The sequence below is a fragment of the Rattus norvegicus genome, chromosome X (assembly GCF_021556685.1).
Source record: "Rattus norvegicus strain SHRSP/BbbUtx chromosome X, alternate assembly SHRSP_T2T, whole genome shotgun sequence".
NCBI lineage: Eukaryota > Metazoa > Chordata > Mammalia > Rodentia > Muridae > Rattus > Rattus norvegicus.
Genome location: NC_141554.1, coordinates 53,860,485 through 53,875,084, shown reverse-complemented (window position 1 = coordinate 53,875,084; position 14,600 = coordinate 53,860,485).

Below are 14,600 nucleotides of genomic sequence, written 5' to 3'. Positions count from 1 at the left end.
CAGCCTGCCCTTTTTTGCTTCATCCATCTTGTCTAATTGTATGGGCCACATGTGGGGCAGGCTCTGAATGGGTGTTCCTTCTGTCTCTGTTTTAATCTTTTCCTGTCTATTCCCTGCCAAGGGTATTCTTCTTCCCCTTTTAAAGAAGGAGTGAAGCATTCACATTTTTTTTTTACATTTTATTAATTTTTTTTATTAACTTGAGTATTTCTTATATACATTTCGAGTGTTATTCCCTTTCCCGGTATGCGGGCAAACATCCCCCTCCCCCCTCCCCTTCCTTATGGGTGTTCCCCTCCCAACCCTCCCCCCATTGCCGCCCTACCCCACCAGTCTAGTTCACTGGGGGTTCAGTCTTAGCAGGACCCAGGGCTTCCCCTTCCACTGGAGCTCTTACTAGGATATTCATTGCTACCTATGAGGTCAGAGTCAAGGGTCAGTCCATGTATAGTCTTTATGTAGTGGCTTAGTCCCTGAAAGCTCTGGTTGCTTGGCATTGTTGTACATATGGGGTCTCGAGCCCCTTCAAGCTCTTCCAGTTCTTTCTCTGATTGCTTCAACGGGGGTCCTATTCTCAGTTAAGTGGTTTGCTGCTGGCATTTGCCTCTGTATTTGCTGTAATCTGGCTGTGTCTCTCAGGAGCGATCTACATCCGGCTCCTGTCGGTCTGCACTTCTTTGCTTCATCCATCTTGTCTAATTGGGTTGCTGTATATGTATGGGCCACATGTGGGGCAGGCTCTGAATGGGTGTTCCTTCAGTCTCTGTTTTAATCTTTGCCTCTCTCTTCGCTGCCAAGGGTATTCTTGTTCCCCTTTTAAAGAAGGAGTGAATCATTCCCGTTTTGATCACCCGTCTTGAGTTTCATTTGTTCTAGGCATCTAGGGTAATTCAAGCATTTGTGCTAATAGCCACTTATCAATGAGTGCATACCATGTATGTCTTTCTGTGATTGGGTTAGCTCACTCAGGATGATGTTTTCCAGTTCCAACCATTTGCCTACGAATCTCATAAAGTCGTTGTTTTTGATAGCTGAGTAATATTCCATTGTGTAGATGTACCACATTTTCTGTATCCAGTCCTCTGTTGAAGGGCATCTGGGTTCTTTCCAGCTTCTGGCTATTATAAATAAGGCTGCAATGAACATAGTGGAGCACGTGTCTTTTTTATATGTTGGGGCATCTTTTGGGTATATGCCCAAGAGAGGTATAGCTGGATCCTCAGGCAGTTCAATGTCCAATTTTCTGAGGAACCTCCAGACTGATTTCCAGAATGGTTGTACCAGTCTGCAATCCCACCAACAATGGAGGAGTGTTCCTATTTTTCCGCATCCTCGCCAGCATCTGCTGTCACCTGAGTTTTTGATCTTAGCCATTCTCACTGGTGTGAGGTGAAATCTCAGGGTTGTTTTGATTTTCATTTCCCTTATGACTAAAGATGTTGAACATTTCTTTAGATGTTTCTCAGCCATTCGGCATTCCTCAGCTGTGAATTTTTGTTTAGCTCTGAGCCCCATTTTTTAATAGGGTTATTTGTTTCCCTGCGGTCTAACTTCTTGAGTTCTTTGTATATTTTGGATATAAGGCCTCTATCTGTTGTAGGATTTGTAAAGATCTTTTCCCAATCTGTTGGTTGCCCTTTTGTCCTAACAACAGTGTCCTTTGCCTTACAGAAGCTTTGCAGTTTTATGAGATCCCATTTGTCGATTCTTGATCTTAGAGCATAAGCCATTGGTGTTTTGTTCAGGAAATTTTTTCCAGTGCCCATGTGTTCCTGATGCTTCCCTAGTTTTTCTTCTATTAGTTTGAGTGTGTCTGGTTTGATGTGGAGGTCCTAGATCCACTTGGACTTAAGCTTTATACAGGGTGATAAGCATGGATCCATCTGCATTCTTCTACATGTTGCCCTCCAGTTGAACCAGCACCATTTGCTGAAAATGCTATCTTTTTTCCATTTGATGGTTTTGGCTCCTTTGTCAAAAATCAAGTGACCATAGGTGTATGGGTTCATTTCTGGGTCTTCAATTCTATTCCATTGGTCTATCTGTCTGTCTCTGTACCAATACCATGCAGTTTTTATCACTATTGCTCTGTAATACTGCTTGAGTTCAGGGCTAGTGATTCCCTCTGAAGTCCTTTTATTGTTGAGGATAGCTTTAGCTATCATGGGTTTTTTGTTATTCCAGATGAATTTGCAAATTGTTCTGTCTAACTCTTTGAAGAATTGGATTGGTATGTTGATGGGGATTGCATTGAATCTGTAGATTGCTTTTGGTAAAATGGCCATTTTTACTATATTAATCCTGCAAATCCATGAGCATGGGAGATCTTTCCATCTTCTGAGGTCTTCTTCAATTTCCTTCTTCAGTGTCTTGAAGTTCTTATTGTACAGATATTTTACTTGCTTTGTTAAAGTCACACTGAGGTACTTTATATTATTTGGGTCTATTATGAAGGGTGTTGTTTCCCTAATTTCTTTCTCGGCTTGTTTCTCTTTTGTATAGAGGAAGGCAACTGATTTATTTGAGTTAATTTTATACCCAGCCACTTTGCTGAAGTTGTTTATTAGCTTTAGTAGTTCTCTGGTGGAACTTTTGGGATCACTTAAATATACTATCATATCATCTGCAAATAGTGATATTTTGACTTCTTCTTTTCTGATCTGTATACCCTTGACCTCCTTTTGTTGTCTGATTGCTCTGGCTAGAAATTAAAGAACTATATTGAATAAGTAGGGAGAGAGTGGGCAGCCTTGTCTAGTCCCTGATTTTAGTGGGATTGCTTCAAGTTTCTCTCCATTTAGTTTAATGTTAGCAACTGGTTTGCTGTATATGGCTTTTATTATGTTCAGGCATGGGCCTTGAATTCCTATTCTTTCCAGGACTTTTATTATGAAGGGGTGTTGAATTCTGTCAAATGCTTTCTCGGCGTCTAATGAAATGATCATGAGGTTTTGTTCTTTCAGTTTTTTTTATATAATGGATCACGTTGATGATTTTCCGTATATTAAACCATCCCTGCATGCCTGGGATGAAGCCTACTTGGTCATGGTGGATGATTGTTTTGATGTGCTCTTGGATTCGGTTTGCCAGAATTTTGTTGAGTATTTGTGCGTCGATATTCATAAGGGAAATTGGTCTGAAGTTCTCTTTCTTTGTTGTGTCTTTGTGTGGTTTAGGTATAAGAGAAATTGTGGCTTCGTAGAAGGAATTCGGTAGTGATCCATCTGTTACAATTTTGTGGAATAGTTTGGATAATATTGGTATGAGGTCTTCTATGAAGGTTTGATAGAATTCTGCACTAAGCCTGTCTGGACCTGGGCTCTTTTTGGTTGGGAGACCTTTAATGACTGCTTCTATTTCCTTAGGAGTTATGGGGTGGTTTAACTGGTTTATCTGTTCCTGATTTGACTTCGGTACCTGGTATCTGTCTAGGAAATTGTCCATTTCCTGAAGATTTTCAAGTTTTGTTGAATATAGGTTTTTATAGTAAGATCTGATGATTTTTTGAATTTCCTCTGAATCTGTAGTTATGTCTCCCTTTTCATTTCTGATTTTGTTAATTTGGACGCACTCTCTGTGTCCTCTCATTAGTCTGGCTAAGGGTTTATCTATCTTGTTGATTTTCTCAATGAACCAACTTTTGGTGTTGATTCTTTCCATGGTCCTTTTTGTTTCTACTTGGTTTATTTCTCCTCTGAGTTTGATTATTTCCTGCCTTCTACTCCTCCTGGGTGTATTTGCTTCTTTTTGTTCTAGAGCTTTTAGGTGTCCTGTCAAGCTGCTGACATATGCTCTTTCCTGTTTCTTTCTGCAGGCACTCAGCGCTATGAGTTTTCCTCTTAGCACAGCTTTCATTGTGTCCCATAAGTTTGGGTATGTTGTACCTTCATTTTCATTAAATTCTAAAAAGGTTTTAATTTCTTTCTTTATTTCTTCCTTGACCCGGTTATCATTGAGTAGAGCATTGTTCAATTTCCAAGTATATGTGGGCATTCTTCCTTGATTGTTATTGAAGACCAGTTTTAGGCCGTGGTGGTCCGATAGCACGCATGGGATTATTTCTATCTTTCTGTACCTGTTCAGGCCCGTGTTTTGACAAATTATATGGTCAATTTTGGAGAAAGTACCATGAGGAGCTGAGAAGAAGGTATATCCTTTTCCTTTAGGATAGAATGTTCTATAAATATCCGTTAAGTCCATTTGGCTCATGACTTCTCTTAGTGTGTCTACATCTCTGTTTAATTTCTGTTTCCATGATCTGTCCATTGATGAGAGTGGGGTGTTGAAATCTCCCACTATTATTGTGTGAGGTGCAATGTGTGTTTTGAGCTTTAGTAAGGTTTCTTTTACATATGCAGGTGCCCTTGTATTTGGGGCATAGATATTTAGGATTGAGAATTCATCTTGGTGGATTTTACCTTTGATGAATATGAAATGTCCTTCCTTATCTTTTTTGATGACTTTTAGTTGAAAATTGATTTTATTTGATATTAGAATGGCTACTCCAGCTTGCTTCTTCTGACCATTTGCTTGGAAAATTGTTTTCCAGCCTTTCACTCTGAGGTAATATCTGTCTTTGTCACTGAGGTGTGTTTCCTGTAGGCAGCAGAATGCAGGGTCCTCGTTGCGTATCCAGTTTGTTAATCTATGTCTTTTTATTGGGGAGTTGAGGCCATTGATGGTGAGAGATATTAAGGAATAGTGATTATTGCTTCCCGTTATATTCATATTTGGATGTGAGGTTATGTTTGTGTTCTTTCATTCTCTTTGTTTTGTTGCCAAGACGATTAGTTTCTTGCTTCTTCTAGGGTATAGTTTGCCTCCTTATGTTGGGCTTTACCATTTATTATCCTTTGTAGTGCTGGATTTGTAGAAAGATATTGTGTAAATTAGGTTTTGTCATGGAATATCTTGGTTTCTCCATCTATGTTAATTGAGAGTTTTGCAGGATACATTAACCTGGGCTGGCATTTGTGTTCTCTTAGGGTCTGTATGACATCAGTCCAGGATCTTCTGGCCTTCATAGTTTCTGGCGAGAAGTCTGGTGTGATTCTGATAGATCTGCCTTTATATGTTGCTTGACCTTTTTCCCTTACTGCTTTTAATATTCTTTCTTTATTTTGTGCGTTTGGTGTTTTGACTATTATGTGACGGGAGGTGTTTCTTTTCTGGTCCAATCTATTTGGAGTTCTGTAGGCTTCTTGTAAGCCTATGGGTATCTCTTTTTTTAGGTTAGGGAAGTTTTCTTCTATGATTTTGTTGAAGATATTTACTGGTCCTTTGAGCTGGGAGTCTTCACTCTCTTCTATACCTATTATCCTTAGGTTTGATCTTCTCATTGAGTCCTGGATTTCCTGTATGTTTTGGACCAGTAGCTTTTTCCGCTTTACATTATCTTTGACAGTTGAGTCAATGATTTCTATGGAATCTTCTGCTCCTGAGATTCTCTCTTCCATCTCTTGTATTCTGTTGGTGAAGCTTGTATCTACAGCTCCTTGTCTCTTCTTTTGGTTTTCTATATCCAGGGTTGTTTCCATGTGTTCTTTCTTGATTGCTTCTATTTCCATTTTTAATTCCTTCAACTGTTTGATTGTGTTTTCCTGGAATTCTTTCAGGGATTTTTGCGATTCCTGTCTGTAGGCTTCTACTTGCTTATTAAGGTTTTCCAGTGTTTCCCTAAGTGAGTTCTTCACGTCTTTCTTGAAGTCCTCCAGCATCATGATCAAATATGATTTTGAAACTAGATCTTGCTTTTCTGGTGTGTTTGGATATTCCATGTTTGTTTTGGTGGGAGAATTGGGCTCCGATGATGCTATGTAATCTTGGTTTCTGTTGCTTGGGTTCCTGCGCTTGCCTCTCGCCATCAGATTATTTCTAGTGTTACTTTGTTCTGCTATTTCTGATAGTGGCTAGACTGTCCTATAAGCCTGTGTGTCAGGAGTGCTGTAGACCTGTTTTCCTCTCTTTCAGTCAGTTATGGGGACTAGTGTTCTGCTTTCGAGCCTGTAGTTTTTCCTCTCTACAGGTCTTCAGCTGTTCCTGTGGGCCTGTGTCTTGAGTTCACCAGGCAGCTTTCTTGCAGCAGAAAAGTTGGTCTTACCTGTGGTCCCGAGGCTCAAGTTCCCTCATGGGGTGCTGTCCACGGGCTCTCTGCAGCAGCAGCAACCAGGAAGATATGCGCCGCCCCTTCCGGGAGCTTCAGTGCACCAGGGTTCCAGATGGTCTTTGGCTTTTTCCTCTGGCGTCCCAGATGTGTGTGCAGAGAGCAGTCTCTTCTGGTTTCCCAGGCTTGTCTGCCTCTCTGAAGATTTAGCTCTCCCTCCTACGGAATTTGGGTGCAGAAGACTGTTTATCCGGTCTGTTTCCTTCAGGTTCCGGCGGTGTCTCAGGTAGGGGTCCTGCCGCTCCTGGGCCCTCCCCCACGGGAGCCCAGAGGCCTTATACAGTTTCCTCTTGGGCCAGGGATGTAGGCAGGGGTTGGCAGTGTTGTTGGTCTCTTCCGCTCTGCAGCCTCAGGAGTGCCCACCTGACCAGGCAGTGAGGTCTCTTTCCCACGTAGTCTGGGAGCAGAGAGCTGCTGCGGGCTGGGATCCGCGGGTGTGGGACTTCCGGTAAACACAGGACATGCCTGGTCCTAGAGGAATTCTGCCTCCGTGTGTCCCGATTTCACCAGGCAGCTTTCTTGCAGCAGACATGTTGGTCTTACCTGTGGTCCCGAGGCTCAAGTTTGTTCGCGGGGTGCTGCCCACGGGCTCTCTGCGGCGGCAGCAACCAGGAAGACCTGTGCCGCCCCTTCCGGGAGCTTCAGTGCACCAGGGTTCCATATGGCCTTTGGTGTTTTCCTCTGGCGTCTGAGATGTGTGTACAGAGAGCAGTCTCTTCTGGTTTCCCAGGCTTGTCTGCCTTTCTGAAGGTTTAGCTCTCCCTCCCACGGGATTTGGGTGCAGAGAACTGTTTATCTGGTCTGTTTCTTTCAGGTTCTGGCGGTGTCTCAGGCAGGGGTCCTGCCGCTCCTGGGCCCTCCCCCACAGGAGCCCAGAGGCTTTATACAGTTTCCTCTTGGGGCAGGGATGTGGGCAGGGGTGGGCAGTGTTGGTGGTCTCTTCCGCTCTTCAGCCTCAGGAGTGGCCACCTGACCAGGCGGTGAGGTCTCTTTCCCAAGGGGTCTGGGAGCAGAGAGCTGCTGCGGGCCAGGATCCACCAAGCATTCACAGTTTGATCATCCGTCTTGAGTTTCATTTCTCTAGGCATCTAGGGTAATTCAAGCATTTGGGCTAATAGCCACTTATCAATGAGTGCATACCATGTGGTTTTTTTTTTTTTCTGTGATTGGGTTGCCTCACTCAGGATGATATTTTCCAGTTCCAACCATTTGCCTATGAATTTAAAAAAGTCATTGATTTTGAGAGCTGAGTAATATTCCATTGTGTAGACGTACCACATTTTCTGTATCCATTATTCTGTTGAAGGGCATCTGGATTCGATCCAGCTTCTGGCTATTATAAATAAGGCTGCTATGAACATAGTGGAGCACGTGTCTTTTTTATATGTTGGGGCATCTTTTGGGTATATGCCCAAGAGTGTTATAGCTGGATCCTCAGGCAGTTCAATGTCCAATTTTCTGAGGAACCTCCAGACTGATTTCCAGAATGGTTGTACCAGTCTGCAATCCCACCAACAATGGAGGAGTGTTCTTCTTTCTCCGCATCCTCACCAGCATCTGCTGTCACCTTAGTTTTTGATCTTAGCCATTCTCCCTGGTGTGAGGTGAAATCTCAAGGTTGTTTTGATTTGCATTTCCCTAATGACTAAAGATGTTGAACATTTCTTTAGGTGTTTCCCAGTCATTCGGCATTCCTCAGCTGTGAATTCTTTGTTTAGCTCTGAACCCCTTTAATTAATAGGGTTATTTGTTTCCCTGCGGTCTAACTTCTTGAGTTCTTTGTATATTTTGGATATAAGGCCTCTATCTGTTGTAGGATTTGTAAAGATCTTTTCCCAATCTGTTGGTTGCCGTTTTGTCCTAACCACGGTGTCCTTTGCCTTACAGAAGCTTTGCAGTTTTATGAGATCCCATTTGTCGATTCTTGATCTTAGAGCATAAGCCATTGGTGTTTTGTTCCGGAAATTTTTTCCAGTGCCCATGTGTTCCAGATGCTTCCCTAGTTTTTCTTCTATTAGTTTGAGTGTATCTGGTTTGATGTGGAAGTCCTTGATCCACTTGGACTTAAGCTTTGTACAGGGTGATAAGCATGGATTGATCTGCATTCTTTTATACGTTGACCTCCAGTTGAACCAGCACCATTTGCTGAAAATGCTATCTTTTTTCCATTTGATGGTTTTGGCTCCTTTGTCAAAAATCAAGTGACCATAGATGTGTGGGTTAATTTCTGGGTCTTCAATTCTGTTCCACTGCTCTATCTGTCTGTCTCTGTACCAATACCATGCAGTTTTTATCACTATTGCTCTGTAATACTGCTTGAGTTCAGGGCTAGTGATTCCCTCTGAAGTCCTTTTATTGTTGAGGATAGTTTTAGCTATCCTGATTTTTTTGTTATTCCAGATGAATTTGTAAATTGTTCGGTCTAACTCTTTGAAGAATTGGATTGGTATTTTGATGGGGAATGCATTGAATCGGTAGATCACTTTTGGTAAAATGGCCATTTTTACTATATTAATCCTGCCAATCCATGATCATGGGAGATCTTTCCATCTTCTGAGGTCTTCTTCAATTTCTTTCTTCAGAGTCTTGAAGTTCTTATTGTACAGATCTTTTACTTGCTTGGTTAATGTCACACCGAGGTACTTTATATTATTTGGGTCTGTTATGAAGGGTGTCGTTTCCCTAATTTCTTTCTCGGCTTGTTTCTCTTTTGTGTAGAAGAAAGCTACTGATTTATTTGAGTTAATTTTATACCCAGCCACTTTGCTGAAGTTGTTTATTAGTTTTAGTAGTTGGGTCTTTGTGTGGTTTATGTATAAGAGTAATTGTGACTTCACAGAAGGAATTCGGTAGTGCTCCATCTGTTTCAATTTTGTGGAATAGTTTGGATAGTATTGGTATGAGGTCTTCTATGAAGTTCTGATAGAATTCTGCACTAAACACTCTTGGACCTGGGCTCTTATTATTTGGGAGACCTTTAATGACTGCTTCTATTTAGTAGGGGTTATGGGGCTGTTTAAATGTTTTATTTGTTCCTTATTTATCTTTGGTACCTGGTATCTGTCTAGGAAATTGTTCATTTCCTGTAGATTTTCAAGTTTTGTTAAATATAGGCTTTTGTAGTAGGATCTGATGATTTGTTGAACTTCCTCTGATTCTGTAGTTACGTCTCCCTTTTCATTTCTGATTTTGTTAATTTGTACACCCTCTGTTTGTCCTCTTGTTAGTCTGGCTAAAGTTTTATCTATCATGTTGATTTTCTCAAAGAACCAAGTTTTGGTTCTGTTAATTCTTTCTATGCTCCTTTTTGTTTCTACTTGGTTGATTTCAGCTCTGAGTTTGATTATTTCCTGCCTTCTACTCCTCCTGGGTGTATTTGCCTCATTTTGTTCTAGAGCTTTTAGGTGTGCTGTCAAGCTGCTGACATATGATCTCTCCTGTTTCTTTCTGCAGGCACTCAGAGCTATGAGTTTTCCTCTTAGCACAGCTTTCATTGTGTCCCATAAGTTTGGGTATGTTGTAACTTCATTTTCATTAAATTCTAAGTAGTTTTTAATTTCTTTGTTTATTTCTTCCTTGACCAGGTTATCATTGAGTAGAGCATTGTTCAACTTCCATGTATATGTGGGCATTCTTCCCTTACTGTTATTGAAGACAAGCCTTAGCCCGTCGTGGTCTGATAGGACACATGGGATTATTTCTATCTTTCTGAATCTGTTGAGGCCTGTTTTATGACGAATTATATGGTCAATTTTGGAGAAAATACCATGAACTGCTGAGAAGACTGTATATCCTTCTGCTTTAGGATATAATGTTCTATACATATCTGTTAAGTCCATTTGGTTCATGACTTCTCTTAGTCTTTCTACATTTCTGTTTATTTTCTGTTTCCATGACCTGTCCATTGATGAGAGTGGTGTGTTGAAATATCCTACTATTATTGTGTGAGGTGCAATGTGTGTTTTGAGCTTTAGTAAGGTTTGTTTTTTGTATGTAGGTGCCCTTGTATTTGGAGCCTAGATATTTAGGATTGAGAGTTCATCTTGGTGGATTTTTCCTTTGATGAATATGACGTGTCCTTCCTTATCTTTTTTGATGACTTTTAGTTGAAAACTGATTTTATTCGATATTAGAATGGCTACTCCAGCTTGCTTCTTCCGACCATTTGCTTGGGAAGTTGTTTTCCAGCCTTTCACTCTGAGGTAATGTCTGTCTTTGTCACTGAGGTGTGTTTCCTGTAAGCAGCAGGATGCAGGGTCCTCACTGCCTATTCAGTTTGTTAATCTATGTCTTTTTATTGGGGAGTTGAGACCATTGATGTTGAGAGATATTAAGGAAAAGTGATTATTGCTTCTTGTTATATTCATATTTGAATGTGAGGTTATGTTTGTGTGCTTTTCTTCTCTTTGTTTTGTTCCCAAGATTATTAGTTTCTTGCTTTTTCTAGGGTGTAGCTTGTCTCCGTATGTGTCTTCATCCCTGCATTTGACCTTGAATGACTATTTTTCATTGATTACAAATTAGCCCTAAGCCTACTTCTCTTTTAGTGTAATCATTAAAGCTCAATTTATTCCTTATTATTCAGGTTTTACTTAATATTCTAGGAGGAATTGACACATTTTATTCTTGATTTTAACTTTTTTATATCTTTCTGGCAATGCAACTAAAACTATCTCTTAAAACTTTCCTCCTGAAATTATTTGAATCAGGAATTCTATAAAATCAATATCAGTTATGAAATCATCAATTTGTTTACAGAGCATAACTACATGATAGGACATCTTTGTTGATTTGCAGAATATCTGACCAGTAGTGTCCTTTAATATCTATGGAATAATGATAGGAAAGACATAGCATTGACAAGAAGCAATACTGGGATGAAGTAACCTTGCCAAGATTTCACCCCTAGCAGGCCACGCAAGCTGCTGGGCCATCTCCAGAAAAACTCACTCATTTTCCTTTGTATTTCATAGATGAGTCCTGACAATTTCTGATTATGTTGAAAGTTGGTGTGTCATCTATAGCCTTTATGATGGTGAAGTTATGATCCATTGACTCCTATTCTCTCTTTGGGGTTTTATCATGAGGGCCTGATAGGTTTTGTCACCAGTGTTCTATGCATTTATGTAGGTGAAAATGTGATTTGTATCTTTAATTCTACATATATATCTACTGTATTTACTTCTTTATATATGGAAAACCATTGAACTGTCATTAAATTTCTAAAGTTAAGCCAACCTGTTCTTGTTGTTTGATAATTTTGATATATACCTGTGCTCAGTTTAGAAGTTTTACATTGAGAATTTGACATCTATGATCATCAGGAATTTTGGCTGGTCCTCATTTACATTTTTACTTTACAAGCTTGTGGTGGTAGAGATAATACTTGTTTCACAGAAGAAATTTGAAAGTGACCCTTCCATTCTTTTATTTCTATTCTTCTCAGACTAATTTGAGAAGTACCGTTTGCAGTTTGTCATTGAGCACATACTGTAATTCTGATATCAGTCCATCAAGATTTGGGTCACTTTTTTAAGTCAAATTTTTTATTACTGTTTCACTCTACTCCTTTGTAAGTTTGATAGATTGTAGTTTTTTTTTCCATCTTTATTAAATTGGGTATTTCTTATTTACATTTCAAATGTTATTCCCTTTCCCAGTTTCCAGGCCAACATCCCGCTAACCTCTCCACCTCTCCAGAAGGTGTTTCCCTCCCCATCCTCCCCCATTATCACGCTCCTTCCAACAATACCATTCATTGGGGTTCTAGCCTTAGCAGGGCCAAAGCCTTCCCCTTCCACTGGTGCCCTTACTAGGCTATTCATTGCTACCTATGAATTTGGAGCCCAGGGTTAGTCCATGTATAGTCTTTGGGTAGTGGCTTTATTGTTTCTATGTCCATTTTTTACTCGTGGATTTTTTTTTCATTTTTTTCTCCTCTTTTGTTGCTTTCTCCAGTAGTTCTTTAAGGGATTTTTGTGTTTCCTCTTTAAGGGCTTCTAGTTCTTTACTTGTGTTGTCCTATACTTCTTTAAGTAATTTATTTATGACGTTCTTAAAGTCCTCCATCATCATGATAAAATGTGATTTTAAATCTAGATCTTGCTTTTCTGGTGTTTTTGGGTATTCAGTGTTTGCTTTGGTTGGAGGATTGGGTTCTGATGATGTCATGTAGTCTTGGTTTCTGTTGCTTGGGTTCCTATGCTTGTGTCTTGCCATCAGGTTGTCTCTGGTGTTACTTGTTTTACTATTTCTGACAGTGGCTTGACCTTCTTATAGGCCTGTGTGTCAGGAGTGCTGTAGACCTGTTTTCCTGTTTTCTTTCAGCCAGTCATGGGAATAGAGTGTTCTGCTTTCAGGCATGTAGTTGTTCCTGTCTACTGGCTTTCAGTTGTCCTTGTGGGTGGGAACTGGAGGGGCTTGCCCCTACTTCTCCTGGGTCCCTATGTCCAGGGATCTAAGATGGCACTAGGTGTTTTCCTCTAGAGAGAGAAATGTGGGCAGAGAATAGTCTCCTCTGGTTTCACAGGCATGTCTGCTCCTCTGAAGTCTAGTTCTCCCTCTCACGGGATTTGGGTGCGAGGAGCTGTTTGACCAGGTCCGGTCAGATCTGGGCTCAGTCTGGACTGCAGGGCTCCTGCAGCTTGACTGCTCCTATCTTCCTGTGTCAGAGGCACTATACATTTTCCTCTTGGACCAGAGATGTGGTCAAAGGTGGGTAGAAGTGGCGGTCTCTCCTGCCCTGCAGTCCCAGGTTTGCTCACACTTCTGAGCGACCAGCTTTCCCTTCTGTGGGGTTTGTGAGCCAAAATGGAATATTTCTAATAAAGCAAAATATTTGCATAATATTAGAATCAGGAAATTTTTTTCATGTTGATTGACAATGTAATATGTTGGTTAGAAATATCTTTGCAAGTGAAAGTCATACACAATAAAAGTTCAAGTCTTGAAAAATGAAATTGAAGGGGAAATAAGAAGATGAAAAGATCTGTCATGCTCATGGATCCATAGATGTGACATAGTAAAATATGGCCATATTACCAACAGAAGTCTACACATTCAATGCAATCTCAAAGAGAATTCTTCACATATCTTGACAGGACAATTCTCAACTTCATAGGGAAAGTCAATCGATCAATGAATCAATAAAACCAAAAAAAGCAGGACAGCTAAAATAATCATGAACAATAAAGGAATATATATATATATATATATATATATATATATATATATATATATATATATATCCTCATTCTCAATTTAAAGTTATGCTACAAAGTAACTTATCGCTGGGCACAAAATTCAACTCAAAATTAATCAAAAACATTTACATATAAACTGGATAAACTGAACCTAAAAAGTATCTGTAAGACAAAAGGAAACCTTTTTCAGACAAAACAACAACTTAGTGAATGGTAAAAGTGATTTTTAACATCTCCATATCCAATAGAAAACTAAAACCCAAAATATATAAAGAACTCAAGAAACTAGATAGCACAAATGCAAATAATCCAATGAAAATGTTGTATAGGTCTAAACAGAATTCTCAATAGAGGAAACTCAAATGGCTGAGAAATGGTTTAAGAAATGAACATCTTCTGTAGCTATGAAGGAAAAGAAGATCAAAACTACTTTGAGATTCAATCTTACACCTGTCAGAATGGCTAAGATCAATATCAGAAGTGACACCTCATGCTTTCAAGGATGTGACATAAGAGAAATACTCATTCATTGATGTTAGGAGTAAAAACTTAATAGCCACTATGAAAGTCAGTGTGGCAGTTCATCATGGAGATGAGAATGAATCTGTGTCAAGATACAACCATATAAATCTTGGGCATATAATTAAACAAGAATAGTTGTAAAACCTTGTTTATTGTTGTTCTATTCATAATAACCTGAAATTCAAAACAACCTAGCTGTCTCTCAACTGAAGAATGGATAGGGAAAGTATGATACATTTACACAATGGAGTATTATTCCATTGTTAAAAATTCATATCAAAAATTACTCAGAAAAAATGATAAAATGAGGAAAAAATCATCCTGAGTGAGTTAATCCAGACAAGAAATATAGATGGGTCTTATATTCATATGTATAAACTACCTTTAAAATGAATGATAATAAACCTAAAATATGTTGACTCAGAACATTGGGTATAGATGGGGATGACACTAGGAGGATATAAAATAAATGTTATGGATGTAAATGAAGGGGTCACTAATGGGAGGATCAAGTGAGAAAAAAGGGAAAAGGAATTGAGAAAATTAATTTTGGGAGCAACAGCTAGAATTGAGGGTTGTTTGAGGGGTGGTATACAGTGGTATCTTTCTAAAGTATAGGAAGGCAATCCTAATGAATTTTCCAAATAATGAGGGAGATGGATACTCAAGTGGACAACTACTGTCTCCAAACACAACTTCCAATACAGAGTGTC